A 15,758-nucleotide genomic window follows, 5' to 3' on the forward strand; every position below is an offset into this window, starting at 1 on the left:
TTTTATACATCCTGCCTAAGTGTATTTGTGATTCCCATTGTGTGAACTCCTTGTGGACCGTTTACAAGCTCACCACCTTGGAATAACTTAGCATGTGCTACCTGAACTGGTTTGGCTACAGCTCCCCAGAGTTGTCTGTCACAATATAGGTTGGCATTCTATACATTCATCAACCAGGCCAGAGTATAGAAAATCAGTCCTAACAGGGACCTCGACATACATTGTGGTGGAAATAGGATTAGCTGGTCGCACAGAAACTTGCAGAAAGTACACAATCTTGTCAGCAATCTTAGCACCACTGACTGGGGATCAGTTTGGCAGCCTATCGGTGGACGTGACAGAAGATCGGTTAAGAGAAACAGTGGCAGCAATACAAAAGGGTAGCTTTATAATATCATCCAAAGTCACTACTCAGTACTACTTTCATAAGGAAGTCAGAGACGCAAAGAGGGAGATGGGAAAGGCCAATCGGGGCATTAAGCGCAATACTCCTATAAAGTACACAGAGATCAAGGTGATCAGGTTGAATAAAAGCAAATATAGGAGATTTAATCAATCATCACCATAAAAGCTTTATTTTGACATGCAATGTCATAAAAGCACATACAATACAAATTGTAAAAAGAATATAATAAAAATACAATGCATTTCAACATTCATAAATATTAAACCCTATTGCAGAGCATTGGTTTATTTTGTATTCATTGTGCATTTGTTAGGTGCTTGTACAACAAGTAAATTGTGTTTCTAACCGCCCACACGGCACCAGGGAGGTAACATGGGATAGAAAACAATACACTGGAAGATAAAGACAAACCTACTAGGCCTTGTGAGCATTCAGAGCGTGCAAGTGCAGAGAGGAGAGGGGTAGAGTGGGGGAGGGGGGTAAGTGCTGAAGTGCCTGTGAATGAGCAGCAGGTGTAAAAGTGCAAGCCTACAGTGGCAAAGGCGGTTAAGTGTCAAGGCATGTGCAGCGCGCAGGCAGTGGCGGAGGCGATTGGGTGTGGAAGGCCAGGGCCCCGAACACCAATCACAGCGACTGATATTAGCAGAGGAGGGAAGAAGGGATGGACGAGGTGAAAAGGAAAGTCTTGAGGAGCTTCCGGAATTTGAGGAGATCCGGCTCAAGAAGAAGGGGGGGCTATTAAATAAGAGGGAGCCAACTGAGGAAAGAGATTTGCCTGCGGCCCTCCGTTTAGCTAAACGCGTGACACGCAGATAGTTAGTACCAGAGGAATGTAGAGGTCTAGAGGGTGAGAATTTAGTAAGAGCAAGTTGTAGATAGCGTGGCCCCAGACATCCGTATTGGATGATACAGAGGGATTTGGACTTGATCTTTGCAGCAACTCCTAGCCAGTGAAGTTTTTAGGGAAGGAGCAATGCGGTCCCTGGGCTTGAGGTCAAGGATAAACCTTGCTGCCCTATTCTGGATTAGCTGCAGGGGTCATAGAGAGGATGAGGGTAGATTCAAGAGAAGGCTGTTGCAGTAGTCTAGCCTAGAGAGAACCAGAGCTTTGGTAACATTGAGCTTTTGTGGGAAAGTGAGAAATGGGAGAATTCCTTTGAGAAGGACGAGTTGAAAGTTGAACTTCTTCGCAATGTCCTGAATGTGCGGGAGAAAGGAAAGAGGAGTTAAAGAGAACTCCAAGGTTTGCGGCTTCAGAGGAAGAAGGGGGAGAGCCCATAAAGGATGGCCAGTCTTGCTGTCATTGAGGCAGAGATTGTTGGAAGTGCACCAGGACTGGGTGGCAGATAGGCAGTCTGCAAGAGGGTCAGCAGGAAGTTGGAAAAAGAATTGTGCGCCATCGGTGTAATACTGGAATCTGGGGGAGAAGGAGGCAATGCGGAGTGCCAGCTGAGAAAGTTAAATGCTAAAAAAAAGCCATGGGGGGGAGAGACTGGAGCCCTGGGGGACACCACAGGTGGAGATAGGTGAAGAGCAGGTGCCCAGATTAACTTGGACGAACAATCAGTTAGGAAGGAGGTCAGCCAGTCCAGTGCCTGCTCCAAGATATGAAGGGTTTCATGGAGCAGTTTTATGAGGATGGAGTGGTCGACTGTGTCAAAGGCAGAGGAGAGAGTATCCAGAGATGGGAGCAGCTCTTCACAGGTGTTAAGAAGAGCAGTTTCTGGATGCTCGGAATCCAGATTGATGGTTGTGGAGACCGCCAACAAGTTGAGTATGTGAGGTAAGTTAGGGAAAGGCCAGCTTCTCAAGGAGTTTCCCAAGCAAGGGGTGACAGAAATGGGTGGTAGTTGGCTGGACAGGTAGGGATCTGCTGAAGTTTGTTTTCAGGAGTGGGTGCACAAGGGAGGAGGGGAAATTACCAGTAGCAAGAGTGAGAGAGGCTGGAGGAGAGGGTAGCAAGGGTGCTCAGGATGTCCAGAGTTTTAGTGGTGAAGTGTGTGACCAGTGCATTGCAGAGGTCCTTGGGACGAAAGAGAGAAGGAGGAGACTGCAGAAGGCTTGGCTAGTTCCCTGCAGATTTTAAAGAGTTCAGCCGTGTTGTTGGATGCACCAGATACCCATGCCTGGATGTGGGTCCTTTTCTTGGCACAGGTAATCTTTATCGTCTTTGGAGCAGGCGACAAGACAGTTTGTCAGAGGGTGAACCCCCGAAGTTTGCCACTTCAGTTCCGCAGCTCTGCACTTACGTTTCAGGGCTGCAAGTTCGGAGTCATACCAGGTATTGCGCTTGGGAAGCAGGTTTCAGGCGGATCCTCATGACTGGGGCAAGAATGTCCAGAGTGTTAGTAATGGCCAGATGGAGGATGCTGAGAGCAGAGTCAGAGGTAGAGTCTGGGTGGGGGCAGAGGGGGATGAAGTTGGATGTGAAGACAGCACCTGACAATTGTTTAAACGGACAGATGTTTGTGAATGATATTGGCTGGGCTGGAGGAGGTGCGGTTAAAGGGCCGAGGGGACCCAGGTAAGAAGGGAGGAGAGAGTGGTCTGACAAGGAAAGAGGTGCGATCAGTGGTGCGGGAAAGATCAGAGTGGATGAGTGTCCTGCTGTGTGGTTTGGACCCGAAGGGAAAATAAAGAGGGAGAGCGAGGTGAAGAGGTCAAGGAAGAGAGTGGACACTGTGAAAGCAGAGTACAAGTGGATGTTGAAGTTGCTGAAGAATGGAGCTTAGAGGAGAGAGTAGCAGAAATCAGCCCATTCAGAGGAGGCACAGGGTGGTAGCACCAGGGGGCCCGTAGACCGTGGAAATGGTCATAGAGGAGGGGGGAAAGATGACTTGCAAACCAAGCTTTCAAAGGAAGAGTAGAGCTGAGTGGGTAGGAGGGAGGAAGGAACCCACTCAGGGATAAGGGGCAACCCCACCGCCAGCACGGGTACGTCATGGCTTGGAAATGATCTCGTAGCCATCAGGGAGAAGAGTCAAAAGCAGTGACCAAGCTGGCATTGAACCATGTTTCAGTAAGTGTGAGAATGTCGAGGTCAATGTCTTCAAGAAGGAGGCAGATGTCAGTGGAGTGTTTGATGGCGGACATATAGTGAATATAAAATGTAGTGAATCATGTCAAAAATTCAAGAAGTACTCTTTAGATGTATGCATACCCATTCATACCAAGGCATGAAACCGCCAATAGTGCAGATCAAAAACACACAGAGGAAAACACCTCTGGCAATGGTGATCATTAGTACAGTAAATTTTCCCCAGATATAATCAACATGGTCTTTTCCTTCTCAGTCTCAATGCCCACACAAGATATTTACTTGTTGAGAAAACTACAGGCACATCGCTAGAATCAGAGCAGAAATCACAAATGCAAACACACAAGGGGGGGAGGGGTTGGGGGGTTTCAAGTCGAAAAAACAGAATGGTCCCACTTATTAGAGGCTAGTGATTGGTTGAGGCCCCATTAGAAATGTAGCATACAATGATCTTTCATATTTGGCGTTTACAAAACCCAAATACACTTCATAACCCATATTGTGCTTCATATTACAGTAGCGGAGCAAGACCGCATAACCCATATTCTGCTCCATATTACAGTAGCGGAGCAAGGCCCGCATAACCCATATTCTGCTCCATATTACAGTAGCGCAGCAAGGCCTGCATAACCCATATTCTGCTTCATATTACAGTAGCGCAGAAAGGCCTGCATAACCCATATTGTGCTTCATATTACAGTAGCGCAGAAAGGCCTGCATAACCCATATTCTGCTTCATATTACAGTAGCGCAGCAAGGCCTGCATAACCCATATTCTGCTTTATATTACAGTAGCGCAGAAAGGCCCGCATAACCCATATTGTGCTTCATATTACAGTAGCGCAGAAAGGCCTGCATAACCCATATTCTGCTTCATATTACAGTAGCGCAGCAAGGCCTGATTAACCCATATTCTGCTTCATATTACAGTAGCGCAGCAAGGCCTGCATAACCCATATTCTGCTTCATATTACAGTAGCACAGCAAGGCCCGCATAACCCATATTCTGCTTCATATTACAGTAGCGCAGCAAAGCAGTTGAACCTTCGGCTTCAGCAACAAAGTTGCATTCAAAATTCCTCCACATCGCTGATTTCACCTCTCTGGACTGCACCAGTCATAGCTGAGGGAATGCACCAAAGCTCCCTCAAGCCCGGTACTCTCATTTCTACCTTAATATGTACGACCCACGGCAGAGCCGCAACCCCAGCCTGCGTCAAAACATCTTTCACGGCCTCCCTATACTTAACTAACAGTTCATTTGACCACAAGCAAACTCAGTAATAAATTGGCTGCTGTCGGCATGTAGACTTTGGATCCCTGTTTCAAACCAAACCGGTATATTCGGGGTAGCCAAATGGAAACCCAGCATGTTCGTCAGATATTTATTTTCAATTGTAGTTAGTAGTGAACAGTTTGTCTGCCACCACTGCTCCGCTCCATAGATCGTGCCTGCCTTGCTTTGGCTTTGTAGGACAGCAACATTGCCAAAGTTGCTCGAGAAGCTCTAGAGGACCCCACTGTATGTAGGCAATGAGCCCCTCGCCGTGGCCATGTGCAGATCCCAACAGCAGGACAACGCCACCTTCAAGCCGAGATAATCATAGTGGTCAACCCGATCTATGCAACCCTCTCCCAGTACTAACCTTAGGGGTCTCGGTTTCTTCTTTTCCCCAACACTGAAGACCATGCTCCTAGTTTGTGCGGCATTGATGGCTAGGCCATTTCCCCCACGGAAATCCCTGAATAGCTCAAATTGTTTCTTGGCGCCCATCTGTTTAAGAGAGAGAAGGACTGTTATCAGCAGTCAGTTTTGGGGCATCATTACATGCAGACACCAAATAAGCATTAATCACATTGATGAGAATGCACAAGAGCTTGTGACCCAGCACACAACCCTGGCGGACTCCCTTCTCAATGCAAGAGGGTTGCGGTGTGCTCCCATCAGTGCCCCAGCACACCATAGCCGCGTTACCTGAATAAAGTATCTGAAAGGCCGCAAGCAAATGCGATGGGCTGTCTAAACTACGTAAAACTTCCCCAGGCTGCTCCTTGGCACAGTATCAAAAGCTGTACGAAGGACTACAAAGATGGAATACACATTGATGTTCCTTAATACAGCATACTTGTCACATATTAAGCGTAACCTCAAGCTTTGATCCACAGTGCTTAGGGTACTGCAGAAACCTGACTGATGGTGACCAATAAGATCATCACTAATCCAGGCGGCTCAATACTACTTCAGTATATATTTTGCGTATGCGGCAGTGTGTACTGAAAGTTGCCCTGGAGATAAGCCCCGATGCTGTATGGTATAGATGATGCCCTCCTCATCTGGCAAGGCAGCGAGGAACAACTTGTAGCCTTCCATCAATGGCTCAATCTACGGAACCAACATATAAAAATGTACCCTGGAATGGGACTTTCAGACAATCAATTTCTTGGACCTACACACATATCGCTCTGGAAACAACCTCAAGACCGAACTTTTCAGGAAAACTACAGACAGGAACAGCCTCCTGCATTTTACAAGCTACCATCCAGAAGGACTTAAATACAACTTGTCGTACGGCCAATTCCTTCGCGTACGCAGAAACTGCACCGAAAAAGAGAGATTTGAGTACCATGCCAAACAGCTACAAATACGTCTCACAGAGAGAGGGTACCCAAGAAAAATCGATAAGAATGGCTAAAATGAGAACAGCAAACACAGACCGCACCATCTGTGTTACCCCCAATGTTAAAAATCCCATCGACAGGACAGTCTGTGTCACCACCTTCAATCCCATTAGTAATCTCACCAAAGCCTCCATCAATAAACATTGGTATCTCATCAAAAATGAGGGGACCCTGGCAAAAAAAAAAAAAACTTTTTGCGTTCAAAAAGAACAAAAACCTACGAGGCACACTGATACACACCTTCAAACCGGAAAAAGAAATGCAACCATTATGGGATTAACCACCTGTGGTTGGACACTTCAGCTGCGGTCGATGTGTGGCCTGTAGATACACAAAATCCAGCACAACATTCACCTATAAGGATTTTTACTGGACTCTAAACAAATCACACCAACTGCGAAAGCAAATTCGTCATCTAGGTCATCAGTTGTCCGTGTGACCTAATCTACATCGGCAAAACAATCAGGCCCATCAAACAACGGATTAATGAACACAAATCATGCATCAAAAATACGGTGGCTGATAAACCACTTGTGAAACCCTTCACCAAGAAAGGACACACCAATGAGCAATTTACATGGGCAATTGTACAGCAACTGACCCCACAAAAACGAGGTGGAGATATCAATCTATCCCTAACAAAATTGGAACAAAAATGGGTACATAGATTAGACAGTGCGAAAAATGGACTGAATATCACAGTCGAATGGAAGCACTTTTGGAATTAACCCAGCACACCTGGCACATGAGATTGTTTGCCAGGTACCATACCACACGGGCATTTCTCACCTTTACCAACGCCCCACCATCATTTTACATTAGCAAGTACACAGCAGCATAGACTTTTGTAGCTTCAGTCATAGGTCATGACCTTGCCCAAACATATCGCCTTTGTAGCCCATAGTCTATTCTACTGAAAACCTGGAACACATCTTTCTTTGATGTACACAAATCAGTACCATGCCATGTATATACCTGTATGAAATTATGCGACCGTATTGTTTTTGTTTGTAAAAATGCATCTGGTGCTCGAGATCTGTGACAGACCACGTAATTACGTTTCACAGAACAAATGCTGCGTGGGTCTTATTTTGTTGGATTTATTGCACATGGATTTTATCATTGATACCACACAATTAATTTAGTTGTGTACAGACACACCTCTTTGATGAAACTTGTATCTAGTACCTAATCGAATTGTCAAAACCAGCCACCCATTGCACCTGCATGAAATTATGAAACAGTACTATATTGTATTCCACAAACAATAGCATCCAACACAATGTCTGAAAAAGTTCTCTCTGTAAAACGCATCTGGTGCCTTACACATTCGACTTAGACTACGTCATTACTTCTCATGGATCAAATGTTGCTTGGGTCCAATTCCGTTGGATGTTATGCACATGGATATGATCATTGCTGTTACATTTTTAACTCAGTTGTGCAACATAATAGATATATTTTCCGCAGTTGCATTCAGTACATCATCGAACTGTTCTTACCAGTCATTTATTGTATCTTGCAAATCATGCCACCTTTTCCAGTACCGAGAGTTATACACATAGCCTCACATAGAAACAGAGCTCAGGTGTGGGCATTCATCTGCTGCCTCCCAGCGGCTCTAATAACAGACTTTTTGCACAAATCCTGACATGGACGCTTGCTCGTGCAAGACTACAATTCCCATCATGCTTCAGGCATTAGGCGCCGTTTTTCGTGCACCTTGCGACCACATTTTTCCAACATAATTAAGTCGGGACAATCCCCATCTTGAGTCCATTGATTATTGGCCAAGCTGCATGTACCTTTAGCCAATCAGACTCACTTTCACTTTCTCTTGAGCTGTGCGCCACGTCACGCGCACACCCCTGTCCCCATTGGCCCACCACTATTGGCGGCGTCGGCCTGGGGGCGGGGCATACCATACAGCATCGGGACTTATCTCCAGGGCAACTCTCAGTACACACTGCTGCATATGCAGTGAGAGTCAGACGCTCACGGATCTTACAAGTAAGTTTAATCACAGAGGTCCCTTCACGCCCTTATTACCCCACGGGTATGGACACGGATTTATGCACGATCCATCTGCTGCATACACCCCATTGAGCATGGCCTCCAAATGCCATGCACGTTCAATCTCGTAGGTATCACCTAGTGAGTGTCAGACGCTTGAAAAGTTGTTTTTAACGTCCACGTCCCCACTACATCACGGGCACAGACATGAACGCATGCACTGCACATATACGCTGCGCACAAATAACCCGGTACTGTGCCCCAATCCCACCGCCTGATGGCTCACCCACTCCTATGTGATAACTACACGCAGTTTATTACTTGAGGCATGCCTCCCGGCACATTGTATTTCCCTGTCATCACGCATGCTCCAACACTCAGTATCACCCTTGTTTTGACATGTTTCATTTATTTTAAATTGACGGAGTACATGTTATTTTTCAATCCTTTCTCTCTCAGACCTGGGGATTCTGCTTGCCACTCACAGGCGCTGCCACATCCTGGCCAACTTATTGTGCCCAGGATTTCCAGAGTGATTCTTACACTCTCGTTTCTCTAAAGCAGTGTATTCAGTACACCGCTACACCAGTCTCCACCATGAAACACTGAGGGACCATTTGTAGAAGCTCTACCGCTGCACCTTTGCTTGACGGTGAGCTCTACATGAATACACGATCTAGTGTATTTGTTCGGCACCAACCAGCCACTAACAAGTATTAAAAAGTATAAATTACACATCACAGAGATCATAACAGCCTTTTCACATCTTTATTATACTCTGACAGATACCATACGGACAGAGTCACCCTTCACCCCTATCCTGAATCAACCGATACAGTTGGCCGAAACACTACAGTGTCGATCTGTGACACGCCTTGTCTCATTTTTCTGTTTGTACATATTGTTGTGTGTTATGTTTTTCAAACCCCATGGACCACTAGTAGTCCTGGGCAGCACCTACTCACGTTTATATTGAAATGTCCATTTGTTCGCTAGAGAATGTGCACTAATACGAGGAAAATAACCTCAATATTGAAGAGATTGGTACTCAGAAGTACCCCCATTGATAAAGTGCAAAACCTGTCTGTTCGCTGTCTTTTTGTGAAAAAAAGTAAATACTTACCAGTATGCTATTCTTTTGAGATTAAATAAATTAATACAAAATCTTGCTGTTTTGATCTCCCACCCTGATTTTTTTTCATTATTACGGTTTACGCTGCCCACTTTCATGTAATTTACTACATCAAGATTTTACAGTGAGGCGAGTGTGGGTATGAGCAAGAGATTATTTCTGAAAACCCCCGCAGGTGGTACCATATAACACATACGTCAGGTTACTGTGGCCTAAAACCACGACTCTTAATGCTATATTTCACATAAAGGCTTTGTCACATCAGTGATTGAGGCCTTAACGGATGAGGTCCATCCCGCACCCCTCCTGCCATGATGGTGCAATATCAGGATGTTAGATCCCTCACATAGCACGTCATGCAGAGCTATGCACGTGTCATGACTGAATCGTGCTACTGTTTGGAACAGTATCTGCAGGGTGTGAGCTGCGAGGACTTGATGAAGTCCTAGGTCCAGTTGATGGAGCCACATCTTGGAGCTTCCCTCCCAGATTAATTTGTGGGAGAGTACTTCAAAGTGGGTCATCAGGAATGCACACGGGCTGCTAGCCAATAGGGGATCCCAACACCTAACAATGCCAGTTGGTCATTTTATCCCACAACTGGCGACAATAAGTGAATAAATAAGGGATGCAGATGATTTGAGGAGCCTGCAATACTCGGGTCACCCGACTTGCTAACCGTTCACGAACGTGTGCAAGTGGGCATGTCACTGTCCTTGACTCACCTTCCTTAACAATCACGAGGGTGACCGTTTCAATCACCTCATGTTGCGACTGCTCTAGCGGGTGGGCAGGCAAGGGGAGCATGTGTGTCTGTGATACTTCTGCACTCCATACCATCCTTTCCATTGACTCTACCGCATGCCCTCAATTCCCCTCCAGAACGCTCACTCATTCATTCCTAGAAACAAAAAATACACCCACCAAAGTGCAGATCTGGTGTTCTGTTTCATTCAGCCCCTCCCGATTAAGGCTTTACCATCAATCCTTTGCTCCCCAGGTGATCAGCAAAGAGGACAACCAACACTAGGTGTAGCTACCAATGTGCTTATTTAACTCACTTTTATAAATTCCACTCCTCCACCCCCTATAGAAAGGTGCCGAGATCCACCATACAGGTCCAATAGCGAATTACCAATTGAGTTTAATAGGACGGCACAGAGGAAAGGATTAACATAACATACTATGTGTATTTGTAGAGTGTACCCAGCTCCCCCACACACACTAATGTATTTTGGTGTCCTAGACAGAAGGTAACAGATTTTCATTGTTACAAAATTCAGAGGCTCATTCTGTCAATCTTGGATGGATGAAGGGCTGGGTGGACCTGCAGGATTCAAACTAGTGACTATGAGATCACACAACCATGGATCCTACCAGAGTATGCACTAGTCCACTGAGCCACAGACCTGGATGCTAAACTTGGATCTGGACACCAGTTTCAGGAAGAGGCAGGAATGGAGACAAGACAGGAGAGAAGGAGACATAAAGGGTACAGGAACGCAGGGTGGGAGACCGGCTATCTCAGAAGCATAGGACAACCTGTGCAGATAAAAACTACAGCAGCTATTTACCTTTTGGTGCCTGTGCGTCTTACGTTTTGCAGAGTAGGATAACGCAATATTGTGTTTAGATCTAGAAATGGAAGACATTATTACGTTATTAAAGACTACAAACGCAAGACATCCTATAATGATATATAATCGAAACATCCAATGAGGAGCTTCTGTTCTCTCCCCGCCAGGAATGCACCGTCCATCACAAACACAGAAGACAGGATTAACTGGAGGTTTATGAAGAACAAGCAGAGACAACGTAAATAACACTTGGCCAAAACAGATGATCACTTTCTCACTAAAAGAGGAGTGAATAGTCGCTGGTCTCTCACCCACAGCAAATGATTCCCCAAAGATTCCATAAGACATATTTCACATTTAAAAACGTAGCATTTGAGGTCCCAGGGAGATTAAAAGGAGCCCATCCACCCAGGACATTTACTAGTCCAGTTGGTGCCCAGGGCGAAACACTACTATGCACCCCCTGCGCTCTGCATGCGCGCCACTCCCAAACTACACCCCACAGATAAGTAACTCCTACCCAATATCACTGCTATACAAATGAAACCGGTTTTATAACATTGCGAGTCAAGAACTGCTAGTGTGGGAGTTTTTCCAGTCCAAGCGTGCCACTTTGATGAGTTGCTTCACTGTGCAACTGGTAGTTTTTAACATTGTTGCTGAATAAATATTCTTTAAATTGCACACAATTTGCATTACATTTGATCAACAACCCCTCCCCCCCACCCAATTGGGTACTATTCAAACAGCCTGCCGCAAAAGGAATTACTTGCATTTCGCAACTATGGTCCACTTTTATATTGATATTTTATTTGTATCGCGCTCATACACAAGTGTTCCAGAGCGCGACAAGGGAGAACAAAAATACCACCACTCATCATCCTATGTACATCCTTAAACGTATCTTCGCTGCCTTCATCACAGCTTATAACCCGTCAGATCGACTGACACTCAGCCATCATTAATTGTTACGATAATAAAACACAACAAATCCTCCATTCTGATAGTGACACCCCCTCAACCTCCAAAGACTGAACCTCCCCCACCTCCAGTCGCTTCACCACTACCCACCACAACCACCTGCTCCGCCTGCACCTTCTGAACTGCTGCAGCTGATGTTACGACTCACCTTAGTGCTCACAACCTTACAGGCCTCCACCTGTGCAACACACCCCCTATAATAATCAACATGATCCCTACCACAATTGCAATACTTTGGTGTACATACAGAGACACAATCCTTAATATCATGGGGACCACCACACTTACCACACCTTCTCTCCGTCCAAAAAGATCGCACCACGGGACCATACTCCTGACATTTATAGCACCTAAGGTGGGGCGGGGACATAAGGCTTCACCAGAAACCGCTGAAACCCCAAAAACACATGCTCCGGCACCTCACTCCCCCTAAACCGAATAGCCACAGTCGTAGAAATGATACCCCCATCAGGATCTTTCCTGCCCAACCGTCACACCTCCAAACCCCCCAACTCCTGCAACAAACTCCATGTCCCTGTCATGCACACAAAGGAGGTACACCATAAATCACTCCCTTACACACTGCACCACCCTGTTCCAACACAGAAACAGGATGTCTCCCAAGACTTCCCAAATCCAATGCCTTGTTCCTGGTCAGCTCACCCACACCCTTAACCAACAAACGCCCCCCACTGATGACCTGGACAGACTGCACAGCACCAATCCCTTTCCAGACCCACTCTGACATCACAAAAGGGCCAACTCTGCCCCCATGGATTCAACTGCAGCCTCACACCCACCCACACACTGCCCTCCACCCTCCGATCCACAGGGGAGGATGGGGGTCTACTACAAAGCAGCACCCCCCTGACATCCTCATGCAACCCCCCCTTTCTCCTCCCACCATCAACACCAGCTCCCACCAAACCCTCACTAGAGACTGGCAACCACCACCCGCAGCAAATTTTCCTTTCCCACCATCCCCCTTGCCACTTTTCTTCCCACTTGGGCTCCCCCCTCCAGTCCTAAGGGACCCCTTGTCAGATACACCACCACCAACCCCTGAAAACTCAAGGGCACCCTTACTACCCAATGTGTCACCCCTCCCAGGCACAGCAGCCCCCAGGGTACCCTTGCCTCCCAAGCACAGCAGCTCCTGCAGACCCCAGTGTACCCTTGCCTCACAATGCATCACCTCTGCAGACCCCAGGGTACCCTTACTACCCAATGTGTCACCCCTCCCAGGCACAGCAGCCCCCTGGGTACCCTTGCCTCCCAATGCATCACCCTCCCAGGCACAGCAGCTCCTGCAGACCCCAGTGTACCCTTGCCTCACAATGCATCACCCCTGCAGACCCGCGGGTACCCTTGTCTCCCAATGCATCCCCCCTGCAGACCCGCGGGTACCCTTGCCTCCCACTGCATTACCCCTGCAGACCCGCGGGTACCCTTGCCTCCCACTGCATTACCCTCCCAGGAGCAGGCCTTACCCCCATCTTGCACTCCCACCCCCAGGAACCCCTGCAGACGCCAGGGTACCCTTGTCTCCCAATGCATCACCCTTCCAGACGCAGGCCTTACGCCATCTTGCACCCCCACCACCAGGAACCCCTGCAGACCCCAGCTTACCCCTGGCCGCCCAATGCATCACCCTTCCAGACGCAGGCCTTACGCCATCTTGCACCCCCACCACCAGGAACCCCTGCAGACCCCAGGGTACCCTTGCCTCCCAATGCATCACCCTCCCAGATGCAGGCCTTAGGCCATCTTGCACCCCCACCACCAGGAACCCCTGCAGACCCAAGGGTACCCTTACTACGCAATGCATCACCCTCCCAGGCGCAGGCCTTACACCATCTTGCACCGCCAGGAACCCCTGCAGAGCCCAGGGTACCCTGGCCTCCCAATGTATCACCCCTCCTAGGCGCAGCAACCACTGCAGAGCCCAGGGTCCCCTTGCATCACCCTCCCAGGAGCAGGCCATAGGCCATCTTGCACCCCCACCAGTAGGAACCCCTGCAGACCCCAGAGCCCGCTTGCTTCCGCCCTCCCAGGAGCAGGCCTTACCCCATCTTGCACCCCTACCCCCTCCGGAGTATACCCCTGCCCACTCATATCGGCCCCAGCAACGGACACACAGCCCCCGCCAGCAACAACACATGGCGCCTGTGCAAGAACGGCCGCAACTCCCGTAGCCCCCCGCCCCTAACGCGTCGCACCTGCTCCCCCACCTCCTTCCTCCAGATCTGCACCGCCGCAGGAGCCGCTCCCTGTACTGAGAGTGTCAGAGGTTGGATCCACTTAGGGACGTGGTGCCGAATTCATGTTGCAGGCTGCAGGGGCGGCGCGCGCCTTTGCACGTCATCACACAGGCGCAGGGAGAGGAGCCGTGCAGGCAGCAGGGGCTCCGCGCGGCTCCCCTCCCCGCACCTGATGACGTGCAAACGCGCGCGCCGCCCCTGCTGCCTGCACGGCTCCTCTCCCTGCGCCTGTGTGATGACGTGCAAAGGCGCGCGCCGCCCCTGCAGCCTGCAACATGAATTCGGCACCACGTCCCTAAGTGGATCCAACCTCTGCCCCGGAAGCGCTTCCTTCATTGGTCCTGGAAAAGCACAACGATGACGTAAGGGTCACGTGAAGAAGAGCAGGCGGGCCATTGCTAAGGTCCGTTTCTCTAATGGGAACCAGCCACCACCGTATTAAGTCACGTGGAGAATAGTGGGCGGGCCGTTGCTATGGTCCGTTTCTCGGATGGGAACTACCCACTACCATAAGGGAAGCATGACGGGTTAGCCCACAATGTAAGGGAACGTCGTACTCTTTAGTTCCTGCCTACTTTCAACGCTGGATGTATTTCACATTTGAAAGCGTAATATTTGAGTTCCCAGAAAAACACAATGGACCCTGTGCACCTCTCGGGACCTCGAAGAATGACTGCAAATTGCACGGACTATTGATCTGCAAACCCGAAGAACAGACATGCGCAGAGCTGAGATACTGATCCCCAGAGCATGCGCAGTAAACACATGATGACCTGAGCATATATAGACCATGGAACACACTGCGCATGCTCAAGGGTACGAATCTACTGCAGAGGTGTAAACATGCCGAGCGCTGAGACAGCAATAACACATGCTGAGCGATGAGAGAGAAGCACCAAAGTATGTGCAGGAAAAGCATCATGAGACACGCATGCGGACATTTCAGAACATATTCAATGATATATTTCCTGCGCACAGATGTTAAACATGCAGAGCGTTGAGACACGAGTCACTAGCGCATGCGCAGAGAAAAGGATAACATGGGCGAGGGAGGGCACTATCTCCCTCTTGTCATCTTGATGTAATTCTAGTCCCTAAACCTGCATCTGCAGGCCGACCTTACAAGGTATTCATGTGTCAGCTATTCAGCTCAGTTCCTTCATGTTGCAGGGCGTGCATGCATCATGCACTATTGCTCCTGTGCATCCCGTGTTGCCCCTGCTGGGCCTCTCACGTCATGTTACAGCCTCCAGCTCTTTACTGCTGTGTTGCCTTTACTTGCTAGTTAATCCCAGAGCCTCTCGCTACTTAATGCCAGAAGCCTCTCGCTAGTTAATGCCAGAAGCCTCTTGCTAGTTAATCCCAGAGCCTCTTCTCCTTATGATAATTGCTTGTACCGCTTCTATTGCTCCAAATGCGCAGATATTGTAAAATGCAGCTGTTTGTGCATCATGTCTTGTATTTAGGATCTTCACATTGCAGTGCACGCACGCTAATGACCAGCTCATCCTTCAACCACATGCTCATCCATCACACTCACCCTATTGCACCCCTCAGCTCAACCTATCAATGCTTACCTCCAGATCTATGTTGTCCCTTCAACACTCACACCTCACTTATCTTCTTATACCCATAAACACACAACACCGCTCTCCCATAATCACCCATTCAA

The 15,758-nt window shown here is 48.1% G+C and overlaps 1 protein-coding gene across 11 annotated transcripts in view; it reads right to left on the reverse strand.

Moving 5' to 3' along the window:
• LOC138498527 (zinc finger protein 432-like) overlaps nt 1-15,758 on the reverse strand; it is a 103,270-nt gene that overhangs the window by 19,381 nt on the left and 68,131 nt on the right. For 2 of the 11 annotated variants that reach the window (XM_069622303.1, XM_069622304.1), the window contains 2 exons: nt 10,842-10,902; nt 5,090-5,217 (listed from right to left, as the gene is read on the reverse strand). The exons of 1 other annotated variant lie outside the window; for it this stretch is intronic. The gene's annotated coding sequence lies outside the window, so the exon portion shown is untranslated. Of the gene's footprint in view, nt 1-5,089; nt 5,218-10,841; nt 10,903-14,044; nt 14,291-15,758 lie in introns of those variants that run through there. 8 more of the 11 variants (XM_069622302.1, XM_069622301.1, XM_069622308.1 and 5 more) reach the window with 8 other exon arrangements.

Source organism: Ambystoma mexicanum, chromosome 5q (assembly GCF_040938575.1).
Source record: "Ambystoma mexicanum isolate Mex_15411 chromosome 5q, UKY_AmexF1_1, whole genome shotgun sequence".
In the NCBI taxonomy this organism is placed as follows: Eukaryota; Metazoa; Chordata; class Amphibia; order Caudata; family Ambystomatidae; genus Ambystoma; species Ambystoma mexicanum.